At 41.5% G+C, this 13,659-nt stretch overlaps 1 protein-coding gene across 3 annotated transcripts in view; it reads left to right on the forward strand.

The window, feature by feature from the left end:
* fah (fumarylacetoacetate hydrolase (fumarylacetoacetase)) overlaps positions 1 to 13,659 on the forward strand; it is a 625,231-nt gene that overhangs the window by 439,965 nt on the left and 171,607 nt on the right. The gene's annotated exons all lie outside the window — the stretch shown is intronic.

The following is a 13,659-nucleotide window of genomic DNA, read 5'->3' on the forward strand; positions in this document are numbered from 1 at the left end:
CCAGGGTGGACTGGCATCTCCTCTGTCCTTTTCAAAATCCTCACATATCATTTTGAAGAGTTTAAGCTACATTGTCTCTCTTTACAACACAGGCTGTTGATATCACCCAGGCAAACACCTTAGAAAAAACAAACCTTTCCTGATTTGTAGTTGCAGACCATAAACAACCAACAGCTGACCAGCAGCTGAATAAAAAAAGATTTCATATTTCTCTAGTTTGTGAACAATAGTTACTCTGAGTGAGACTGACATTCTGTATACAATAATAATAGTTCAGCATAATAAAATCTACCACAAATTGCACATTTAAACAGTTCCTAAATACAAAAAATGTACCCTGGGATCTACATACACACACAAACACACACATATATATAGCCTAGTATATATATATAAATCAACAGGTGATTTCCTTCTCTTTTAGCCAAAACCTAAATGTGAGTGTTTTTTCTTTCCACCTGGACCTTTATGCTCTGCCATGTCTCCTCTAATCATTGAGCTGTAACCTGTGACAGGCTGTTGTTCTACCATAACTATTGCACATTCACATATATTTAGTTTTAGACGCAAGCTTCATGTAGGTTTACATTACCAAAGGTTTATGACAAAATCACTTGATGACACCGACTCCCAAGTGCGCACGGCGAGAGAGGAGAGGAAGAGACGCTGTGCTGCTGCCAGAGGAGCTGCTGAGTGAGATCCCTCTGAGCGGTAAGTCGCTATAAGAGTCTGAGAAGTCTGGGGCTGTTCATAAAACATTCAGGACAACACAGTTTATTCTGCACTACTGAAGCTGCTACTATTTTTGGAACCACTGCAGAGTCCATACTAATTTCGCTATTAGCAATGCTTATTGTTGCCGTGGGTAACAGTATGACATCAATATGTCAACAAGTCGAAATATTGCAAGTATCATGATATATTGATGTATCATCTCATTTTCGAGGGGGTCCCAAACACTTTAAAGTGGGAAAATGAACAATACAATGTACAATAATGCGGAACAGGTTTCCTGTTACCTTTACAAAACAAACAACAAAGGAACAAACAGAGACCTAGATAACAACAACAACATACATACAAAAAGGGCGTAATTTACAACCTTAAACTAGACACAATCAAAAAAACGATCAATCTACAGATAAAAGGAACAACAAGGAACAGTGACATCATTACGAAAAACATTGGCAATTTGCCTTAAGATGCGAAAACAAGACATTTTTTAATAAATGATGATGATAGAGAATGAATATTTAAAGGGATACTGCACCCCAAAATGAAAATTCAGCCATTATCTACTCACCCTCATGCTGAGGAAGGCTCTGGTGAAGTTTTAGAGTCCTCACATCCCTTGCCAAGATCAGCGGGGGGAGCAGCTAGCACACCTAATGGCTGACGGAGCCCCAGACTAACATCCAAGAACACAAAATTGAAACCACAAAATATCTCTAACATGCTCATCTGTAATGATCCAAGTGTCCTGAAGCCGCGACATAAAAAGCTGTTTCAAAAAACGTCATTTGAACTCTGTTTTTAGCCTCACTGTAGCCTGTAGCTCTGACTGCTTCTTTGTGCTCCGCGCTCACGTGTGTTCGCTCAGGATGATCGGTGATGCACGGTCTCTGAAGAGCAGCAGTCTCGTCAGTACTGATGTCCAGATTCTCAAGTGCAGGCATCGCCAATTCCCAGTCTGAGCAGCAAAGACTTTCCTCATCCATTGGCATTGCTTTGCATTTGAAACAACTACACCACCAGATTTCCAGTGCTCGACTCCAGTATTTTGCGGCTGGCTGAGGGTTAGGCTCATGAGCTGTGGCGGGTGCTTCGTCCAGTAGCCTGAGTTCTGTCCGTATACTCGGTCTCAAACAAATACGGCTCAACAAAGAAATGCTGTTCCTCCTCAATTTCAAAGTCTTCAGACATGTTGGGCTGTCCTTTGCTAAAAGATCGTAGTGCAAATGAACTTTTAGCTGCTGTGGTTACTGTTGTCTCTCCCGGCGGTGCACGTGTCACGTGATGTAAACACGGGTAAGCAAAGCTCATGCTTTCACTGGTCTTGTGCAAGCGCACACACGTGAGCGCGGAGCACAGAGAAGCAGTCAGAGTTACAGGCTACAGTGAGGCTAAAAACAGAGTTCATATGACGTTTTTCGAAACAACTTTTTATGTCGGGGCTTCAGGACACTTGGATCACTACGGATGAGCGTGTTGGAGATACTTTGTGGTTTCAATTTTGTGTTCTTGGACGTTAGTCTAGGGTGCAGTAGCCATTGGGTGTGCTAGCCGCTCCCCCCGCCAATCTCAGCAAGGGATGTGAGGACTCTAAAACTTCACCAGAGCCTTCCTCAGCATGAGGGTGAGTAGATAATGGCTGAATTTTCATTTTGGGGTGCACTATCCCTTTAAGGGTAACTTATTCCAATCAGAAGGAAACCGAACCATGAAGGCTTTTTTACCAACTTCCTAAGACACAAACGGGACCATAAATAGGGTTTGACCAGAGCTTCTTAGTGAGTAACTAGGTGTATAAGGAACAAAGAATTTTTTTAAACAATAGGGAAAATGAAAGTTAGTGCATTTGAAAATAAACTGATACCAATGAAATTGACGTCTTATATCTAAGGGGAGCCAGATGAGTGTGTTTAACATTGTGCAGTGGTGTGTAAAGAAAGAACAACCTAAAATAAATCTACAGTGTCTGTTATATATAACATTAAGAGGCTGAAGGGTAGTTTTAGAGGCACTCTGGTAAACAATATATGGGTTTTTCACAACATATCAAAAATTTTACCTGTGTTACCTTGAATAATATGATACGGCACACCCCTAGTCTGGAGCCTCTCCCCCCTGAACAGCTCAAAAAGCACACATAATATAGTTTTATCAAGTGTAGAAAGTTTCTTTTTACCAGACAATGAGTTTTTAAGGAGATGTAGTTTACCTTGAAACTTTCTGCATTTAATCTATTTTGAGTTGACAGAATGAACCTAATTACACTATAGTTTTATCAGCTTGATACCTCAGGACATTTCTTCATTTTATGAGAATTGCTTCTAAACATTTGAAATGATGATGTTTCAGAAGTCCACAACAGAAAAAGACACATTACTTCTGTTCTGGGCTGCAAAGAAATACAAGCTATTTGAATACAATAGATGTCAGTCTACTCTATATCAATGATTAGGGTTGAAAATACTTTTTTACACAGCACTACCAGTCCCAAATTCTATTCTAATCTATTTGGATTGGAGTATTATAGCAGTGTGTTCACAATAGGTCTAACAGGTAGTTCAGACGTTCTGTGGTCTTTGAAGAAGAAAATTCAGATTTTGCCATTATTAATATGACACAAATACAGTGCAAGACCCCAGACAATGAGGGCATGTCTACAAAACACAAAAATTCAAAGAGGAGAGCATCAAGATAGGATTGTGGGATACAATTCAGTTTAAAATTTGATTACATTATAATTCTTTCATTTTCTGAGAGGAACCTAGATTGATGACAAACTCCGAACTAAGAGAGGTCAGTGCATGAAGGTCTTGAGATGACACAAGCTCCTGTTATATTTTATCATCAATTTGTCCAAAGAAAAAAAAAAAAAAGGTATTCAATACGTGAATAAAAACTCTCCAGCAGTACAGTAAAATATTATCTTATACTGCAATGCAAATATGTATGTTGACACATCACATGAAGGCTAAGAAAAAGTTTATTAGCTCATGAGAAATTTTAAACAACATGTGGACAGCATTTTGAGACTAATGGTGATAGTGGCATAAACACAAGAATAAACAAAAAGACACAATTTAATTAATTTGCAACCATCCATTTTTTTATTCTAAAAAGTATGTTTCAATGTTACCATTAAATATTCTTTTATTTATATCAAATATTTATAAATAACATTTCTATTTATTCACATCAGGATTGTAGGTATGGTGCTAAAGTGACTCTAAAACCCTATTTCCACCAAGCAGTCCAGTGGGGCTCAGTTCAGTTCAGTATGTATTTTCTCTGTTTCCACTGTGAAAAGTTGTGGATGGTACCAGTAGAACCGTTGCCTACTGTCCCCATTTTTGGTCACCCCTCTGTTTTCGGGTACCTAGCACACAGATCTGGTACTAAAAGGTGGAGCTAGAAACACTGCAGGGTCTAGGTACCATGTCTGAATGTTGTAGACAGTGAACAGCTAAAGCTGGAGTAGGCAGCTTTATTTTGGCTGTACTGGGCCAAACTCCCATAATAAACATTGAGCATAACTTGGCTCTGTTTTCAAGATGAAGATAATCTAGACTGTGATGAGAGAGGGGGCGGTCATATTGGCTGATCTACGAATGCAGATGTGTGTGCACATCCCTTGAGTGAAAGCCTGATTCAATGGTGGAGAATCATGCAGATAAAGTTTCTATTACAGCTTTGGCAGCAACTGCCTACACTGCAAAGCAACATAAAAAAACAGGAAGACTGACTTATCAAAAAGAGTCTAAAATGGAGTCTGACAATTAACCAAATAAAACACACAACAATATCTGCAACGTGTTTCAGAGATGGACAGAATACGTTGCTAATAGTTTAGCCTTCTGCTAACCAGAGCCAAAGGCTCATAGCTATAGCCTCAATTAGCTAATATTGGCTAGAGCCTCAAATCACAGTGTGTTGTCTGTCTCACTCTCTGTGGCTTCAGACCACCTTGCTAGAGGCCGTACCAACCTGAATCCAGCCAGCATGAACAACATGTTCTCACTCTGACCTCGTCACATATGGACGTTTGGTCATGGACTTTCCACATCCAGATATGACGTGCAAGGGACCCTGGTTGCGTTAGCTGTTGACGTTCTGGGACGCTGTGTCAACTTCAGCCTGTTACATGTATCGTCTGATCTCAAAATACTCTTCCGTTTTCACAGGAAATGTATCATTTGCAAACAGTGTCTTTCAAAATTAACACACTATGCTGGTATGACACCGCAAATTGATGGGGTTTTTTTCACCCTCAACAACTAACACGCATGGTTATGTTTTGCCAACACGCACACACACTTAAAGTTCATTTATACTTCTGCGTTGAATCAACGCCGTAGCTACGGCGTAGGCTCCACATCGACATAGAGCCTACGCCATAGCCTGACGTGCACCTCCCTTGAATTGTTACTACCGTCTCGGTGACGTAGACCTCCTGTCTGTTTCTGTATACTGACACCATTTCCCTCAGTGGAAACAAAGCTTTTATTTACTTTTATTTCACATGTAAGAAACAATAAATTGTGAAGACAATGAGGCCTCCATTAAAATAGCATTTTAAGTCTTGTGTGTGATTTATCCTTCAGGGATTTATACTTAGGGATTTATCCTGGCTTCATATGAACAGAGGAAATCTATGTTCGTCGCTAGGCTAATTTATACAATGTAAAATGCTGTAGCCTTGCGCTAATAACGTTAGCATTTTGTATTTCTTTGGATACGTGTTTAGTATGAAAGTTGTTTTGTCGGTAAAACTTGTGAGTAAAAATGGAGCCAAATTGTGTGCCGTTACCTTTGTTAAATGTTGCTGTTGTCCCTGGCTTTATATGAGAAGAGGGAAAGATTGCCGGCTGCTAGGCTAATGTATACAATGTAAAATGCCATAGGCTTGTGCTAATAATGTTAGCGTGCTATATTTGTTTGGAAAACATGTTTAGTACAGGACAGTTGTTTTGTCGGTGAATCGTGTGAGTTGTAATGGAGCCAAACTGTGAGCCGCTACCTTTGCTAAATGTTGCTGTTGTCCCTGGTTTATATGAGAAGAGGGAAAGATCGCCGGCTGCTAGGCTAATTTATACAATGTAAAATGCCATAGGCTTGTGCTAATAACATTAGCATGTTGTATTTGTGGGGAAAATGTGTCCAGATAAAGACAAGTGTTTTGGAGGTGTAACTGCAGAGGGAAAGTGACACACCACCGCACAAGTAAAAATGCTCACAACAACATAGGCAACGTGCATAGGGATTTATGGTTGTGCGTAGGGTTCAAGAAAAAAAGGATAGGATTTGGCTTTACAATCTCACGGTAAGTGAACACCACCCTCTCGGGTGAATGTCGGTGGTTGCCCTACTCGGACTTTCATTGTTATCCTGTCTGTGTTTCCCCCTGATCCTGCGGGGTTCCGTGAAACAATAACGGCAACCAGTTGCATATCATGCTGATGTGAAAGGTTGGCTTTTTTCGTCTGTGTCTGATGCTGGAAGTCACTGACCAAGCGCTGGATTTTGTCAACTCCGGAGTGAGACTGAGTTGGCACAAACCCCAGGTCCAGGGGACTGGACAGCCCTGGCTTTGTGCTGGATCAGAAAACTTTCTGTTGCTGCTGTTACACAAATTAGACCTGGACCTGGCACTGGCCTGCTCTGACACCTGGTGCTGGGGGGTTTGTTCTGGCTGAATTGGTGGTAGGGAGAAAGGTGGAGAGGTCATGGGGTAGCTAGCAGCTAATTCTTGTCTCATCTATGGTCTGATAAACAGGGAGGGGAGAGCTGGAGCAGGAGAATGGGTATTTAATTTTTGTTATCTTTATTTGCCTTTTCCAGATTTCTGCCTACTCCATCTTAAGTATTCCTTACACGGTTGCGAAAATGCTTCTGCTACTTAAACTAAATAAACCATAAAAAAACATTGAATTATTTGAAAAAGGCATTGACACACAAACTAGGCTACTTTTTTGCTCATAAAAAGTTAATGTTGTGGAGATACAGAGATACAGAATTTTAAAATTTTCCATTAACTTTAAAAATGCTTGCATGTAGTATTGATATTGCCTTGCTTTGGTTTCACTAAAGTCTTCTGATAGTATGGTTTTAATTGAGCTTGGTAAGGAAGTCCTGTTTGACAGTGGAAAGCTTTCCAGCTTCAATGCTATACTGTTTGAAAAAGGCATTTAGTACACTTCAGATCCAGCAGTGAAGTCTTGGTCACAGTATAGTAGCTACAGGCCGCTTGCATATGAATTCCTCCTTATTTCAGTAGTGAGTAGCATATTGAAGCCTAAACATTCAGAACATTACAGGGTGATGGGAGGGAGGTGTGTGTGTGTGTGGGGGGGGGGGTAACACAATAGGGATTTCAAGCTGATTCAGAACCGTTGAGACAAGAACCACTTTGCTTTGTCACCCCATTTCTGGGGCACAATACCAATACTAATGAGAAGCTGCTCAAGAACTGAGGGAGGTGATGGAATGGGAGCCTGTTGTTAATATTTGACACCTCAGCTCCCCCCTAGATATCCTCAACCAATTCCAGTCTATAAAGGCAGAGTTTCCCATACTTTCTTAAATCCTGGTCTGCAAATAGAAAAACACATGACACACATTTGTTAAGATTTTGACTAGTGCAGATCATTTTTGTGATTATAAATGAATTGGTGCAGAATGATTTCACTATTTACTCTATGTTTGGTTATTCTAAAAAAGATGTCTTGAAATTATTTTGTAGATCCAACCCCCAAAATTAATTATCCATTAATTATCCAGCGATATAGTCCTTCCATATGAGCATGCAGACTACCCTACAACTCCTCAGCGTATAGGATGTAAAATCCATCACAAAATTAGCTGACAAAAAAATCTCACATCAAGGTCCTTAGCTGTTCTGGACCTTTCACCAAAGCACATGTTGCTCAGATGAAGTCATCGAGCTGTCACCTCACGTTCAATTTCCATTTTTTCTGACCACTTTAAGAATTTAGTGTGATTAGCTTAAATGGTGAGGTTCAACGTTCATTCTTGACATTTAAATCAAAAGTTGTGTAGCTTTTCCCGATATCACGAAACCCTTAAATTCATTCAAATTTCTGGTGTAAAATTCTCCCTAAGCTTTTCGGACCAGATGAAATAAAGTGCTACTGAATTTAATTAAGAGCTTGGTGTTTTTTATGTGGCATTGCACAAGTCCACAAATATCCCCATCACTGATATTTGTTGTTTGGTATTAGGCGTTAGCCAGCTGCTTAGAGGCGATTACCCGTATGCCTTTTAATGAGAGGAAGAAAAGCTTAGTCTGCCCTAACCCAGAGAGCGACAGGGACAGACAGGGCTTAGTGATCACTCTGCCGGTCACTGTGCTGTAGCTGCAGGGCTGCAGACACAGACATTGGGTCACGGTAAACAGCGGGTCACAGGATACAGTGTATCCTGTCTGCAGACTGCTTTATCACACCCTGACCCCATATACACATGCATGCATACTCTAGCTGTCTGATGCATCCTGTATGCAAATCACAGTAATGCCTTGTTAACAGACCATGTATGGCTGGTTCTACTTCAGTAGTCAGACAAAAACTACTCCACAGCACTGCTAATAAACTCCCTCTTATGTCATTTATTCCTGTAATGGACTCTTTAAAGCTGCATTAATTGATATCTATGTATATCCTCTAATAAATCTTTCAAAAGCAGGAACAATTTTGATAAACCCACTGTAAGGTACCTGTACAACACCAAACAGCAGACTGACAAAGTTAGCTGCTAGCTAGTGAACACAGTGGAGCATTAAGCAGCTTAAGAGCTACACATTTTTTCAGGAGTTAGTGGAGACAAGTAGTTTCACCAATACTGATTTTTACCAGCTGCCAGGTTTTATACAATAGTCAACTAGTAAGTGAGATGCAGAGAGAGGAGTTCTAGGTAGCTTTGAAAATTGTATTTTGCAACAATGCAGAAAGTTAAACCATTCTATTGTGACATATCACATTATGTAGTATCACAGCTTATATACATCAAAAATCTGACATCCCACCCACAGGCCCTCGTAAGATTTTATTTCATAATTATGATATGTAAACAGCTACTGTATTGTTATTTTACTGTGGTGAATATGATAATTTGGAGTCTACCTTGTATGCAGTTATAACTTTACAGTTAAACTACATACATTGCAAAGTTACAACAACAGTAGAGCTCTCCAGGTTGACCTCCGTCTCTGGTGAGCTGGTGAATGGCATTTTGTTTTATCTCCAAGGCAATGGATATGTGAGATAGAGGGTCAGAGTTCTGGGCATAATGTTATGAGACAGTAGTATGTCTCTATTGTGTGCAGACTGCATGCAACAGAATGTACTTTACTGAAGTAAAAAGAAAAAGTATGTGATTTGGAACACACCCATTGCTGACCCTTAGCTGTCAAAATGGTGGCTGAACTCTGACCTTCTGATTGACACTTCACTTGAGCCAACAGGAGCTTCCATACTGACAGTCTGAGCTTAGGCAGAGAGGGCCTTTGTTGAGGGAAGTGCCCCCCTACTTCCTTTGGCCTCAAAGCCTATCAATAGCCTGTGGTACCAATAGCCGTTATTGTTTAACATTGCCCGGCGGCATCAGGGAAAAACACAACGGGACGACAGTGAAATTTAAGGCAGCTGAAGTCTGAGTAGGGCAGGCAGGAGGGGTGGTGGATGGGTCCAACAACCGCCGGCTTTCAGGCAGGTGTTTAAATCCCCTAAGATTGTAAAGCCCAACCCTGTTCTTTTTTTGTAAACACAGCCACGTCCGTGTGTTGGCTAATCATAACCATGTGCATGTGTTGTTGGAGAAAAAAAAGAAGTAAATTTGTGGTGATGTACCAATGTCAATTTGTAGTTATTTTGAAAGAGACTGTATGCAAATGGTACATTTCTTGTGAAAACGCAGGTGTATTTTGAAAACAAACAATGCGTGTAATAGGGACTTGACTTGAACTTGACACAGCGTCCCAGAAAGTCAACAACCAATGCACCCAGGATACCTCGCATGTTGTATGCGGACATGGAAAATCCATTACCAAACCAGGGCTTGACGCTAACTTTTTTCCCAAGGAGCACATGTTGAAAAATTAAGGAGCGCACAAAGAACTTTAGGGGCACAATGTAAATTGATCAAATAATGTATTTTCCATAATAAACGTGATGCAAATAGACATTTACAAGCAAAATGATTTAATGAATTTGTATACAAAATGTACAGAAAGGTAAAATCATCAAGTTTTGAAAAAGTATTGCAATTTAATTTTGTCTTTAATGTTATTATCTTATATATATTATCTTTGCAATATGATTATCTTACAGTATATAATGTTATTACTATCCTAAAACATTCTCCAGGTCCTCTGAAACTCTGCAGGACTTATTTCCACCCAGCCCAGCAGCAGTACCGTGGCGAATGGTCCCTAACTGCGGGGAGAACGGAGCCTCTTTTCCCGGTCCCTCTTCTCCGCCACACTTTGACTTATTCCCACCCAGCCGACAGCCTGGCTGTGGAGAATGGTCCCTAACTGCATCAATAAGTGATTAACATAGGGGGGATCAAAATAAAATAAATAAATAAGATAAAAATCAACCAGCCACCCTCCTCCCCTGACACTCCCCTTCATAAGTAAAGAACAGTCCCTAAAGTGCGGTGAGGTTTGTGGACCGTTACCTGGCTGCCACAAGAGAGAAATGTGAACGGCTCGTTTCTCCTCTCACACGCTACATACCTGTGTGCCGCTACGCCTCGGTTGTCCAGGTACTACTGGGCAGTCATGACGCCAACGAAAGAGGAAATTACTGGACCTGGAGTCGGACTTCTCTGTCGCGGTAAGCCATTATCTTGCGCACTATGATCCTCCGCCGTATTCCTGTCTGACCCCCGTTCAACCCACAACCGCCGTGATAATAGGGACGCCCCAGCGTCCACTCCACTAACTTGACGTTTGCCCATAGCAAAAACTGTCCCTGCCTCCGCCACACTTTGACTTATTTCCACCCTGCCGACAGTGGGACTTACGGCCGAGATCCACCGGGCACGTCAGCGGCGCGACACGTCTGCAGCGCGAGTCCCGTAGCAGCTCGCCCCCCTGTTAATCAATTACAGCGACTCCACCGGCAACGGGAGCGGCGCGACAACTCTCTATTTTAGGATGCTCTTCTATTTTTGTTGCGCTACGCTCCCCTACGCAACCCTCCAGCAGATAAAAACTACATGAAATAGTGTGCTAAACGAGCACAATGTGTTTTTAAATGAATAAACCATTATCAGAGGTGATATGTGATGATTTTTTTTTCCATGCATTTACCCATGTTTATCCGTGACATTGTTTAAATGTCCGTGGCGGACATTTGAAAGCGAGTAGATGACAAACAGTACAGTAAACTTGTAGATTACTCAAATATATGTAATAACTTAGGTGGAAAATGCTTTAACATTTCATGCAGCCTACATGCAGCCTCTCGGCTCGGCTTCTCTATGTGTCGCTTCCGTACGCAGTCAGTGGAGCTGAATACGCCGCGACGCTACGCTGTGGACCCCGGCCGTTATATTCATTATGCCAACAGTGGCTTGGAAAACCGCCCATAACCGTGTCACACGGGGAAGAGGGAAGAGGGAAGGCGGCTGGAGTTCCTTCAATATTTGCAGTTAGATTATCATATTTTTTTATTGACAAAAATATAGGCTGCTTCGGCTGATTTTTTTATGCGCACATGTGCCCCTAAATATTTTTTACAGTTCGCACACACCTATTTTTAGTCGCAAATGCGAGTGAAACGCTCGCACTGTCGAGCCCTGCCAAATGCTTGGTATGTGACGAGGTCAGAGTGTGTTGACATCAACAGTAAATCCAGTATGCTAGTCAATAATGCAATGCTTGCTGTCAATGCTCGCTTGTCATTGTCTAGCTCGGCCTGCATTTAATAAGGTAGGATTGGATCTTCAAAGCTCTTTTGTGTCATCTTTTGACTCTGTCCCTGCAGTTTATTTAGAACCATTATAAACTGCCTCGAGAACCTGATATGGACAGGGAAGAAAAGAGGACCAGCAGCTTGTGAAAAGTCACAGTATACCAAAGCATAAAATGTAGAACTGCCGGTACTGATCAGCTGGGGGTATAAGTAGTCAACTAGTTGGCCACTTTATCAGGAATATAATGGAATAAACCTCGGGAAGAGCAACTGAGGAGGGATCCCTCCTCCAGGACGGACAGACGCTCAATAGATGTTTTGACAGACCACCACAATAAAATTACAGTACAAACAATTAATATGACAAAATGATACACTGGATCTGGTATTGGACTAACATTCACCATGTGGAACCAAAAACTGATAATAACAATAATAATAGTAATAATAATAATAATAATCGCTAACACGTGGTTAGCACTTTTTGCCTCACAACAAGAGGGTTACGGGTTCCAACCGTGTCAGTGTGGGTTTTCTCTGGGTTCAGTCCTAAGACGTGCAGGTCAGCTGATGACTCTAAATTGCCACGAAGTGTTAACGTGAGCATGAATGGTTGTTTCTATAGCCCTTTTTACACAGAGACAGTTCCCACCCCTCTGCACTTCTGCTATCTGCCTCACTCACTACCTGCCAGGAGGAAATAAAGACGAGGATGAAGCTAAATTTCTTACAACTTAACAGCTCCAAGATCCTTGTTGGCACCCCACACAAGGTCAGATCATCCACCCTCACCAGCATCTCTTTCTCCGTTGAGAACATCCCTTGTCTACTTCAGTCACCAGCCTCAGCGTTAAAATGGACCCCCACCTTACATTCGAGATCCACATCAAACATCTGTGCAAGACTTCCTTTTACCACCTCAGGAACATTGCAAAACTCCGTCCATCACTCAACCTGGCAGATGCTGAAAAGCTCGTCCACACCTTTGTCTCCTCCAGCTTGGACTACTGTAATGCACTTCTCATCGGGATCCCTAGTAAAAGCATCCAGAGGCTTCAATACATCCAGAACAGTGCTGCTAGGATCCTGATGAGGGCGCGCAAGCATGACCATCACACCCATCCTCAAATCACTCCACTGGCTGCCCGATGAACTCAGAATTCAATACAAGGTCTCCCTCCTCACACATCAGTGCGTTCATGGATATGCTCCATTCTATCTCAAAGAACTCCTCACTCCTCAGACTTCCTCACACACCCGCCGCACTGCCAACCTCTTCAACCCCCCCAGGACCAGACTCCACACCATGGGAGACCGGGCCTTCTGCTTGGCTGCTCCCAGACTGTGGAATGCTCTCCCTGACCACCTGAGAGCACCGCAGACTGTGGATGCTTTTAAACGCAACATAAAGACTTACCTTTTTACTAAAGCCTTTTGATGTATTTTATCTTGTTGTCTATTTTTAACTCTTAGCATAGCATATCTGCACTGCCTTCTGTAGCACTTTGAGATTTGTTATTTTATGAAAAGTGCGTTACAAATGAAATTTATTATTATTGTTATTTTTAGAGATAGGGCCGCGACAAAGTCCTTTCTCTATGCCACCTTTGCATTTTTAAACAGAACCAAATGTTTGCAGCATCGTACTGCTCCAGTGTGAGATTATACACTGCATCGCGGCTTTGCGGAATCATAAGATGTGTGACAGCGTTATAATACAGCGGATTAGCAGATAAATTGTGCACTTTTTGAAAAAAGCACGAAATTTCTACCATAGTTAGTACATACCATGAGGTTTATTTTCAGATGTGGAGGGAAGTCAGATTTCACCTCTGAGGCCCGGGAGAGGTCAAATTCAAGATGGCCGCCAATAATATTCAAATATGCTTAACTTTGGAACCAAACACAGCAGAAAAACATTTTAGGTGTCATTTCCAACTAAATTTAGGGTGCCCATTCAGTTGATGATACTTTTGAAATCACCAGAATTCAA

This window comes from Epinephelus moara, chromosome 1, assembly GCF_006386435.1.
Source record: "Epinephelus moara isolate mb chromosome 1, YSFRI_EMoa_1.0, whole genome shotgun sequence".
NCBI lineage: Eukaryota > Metazoa > Chordata > Actinopteri > Perciformes > Serranidae > Epinephelus > Epinephelus moara.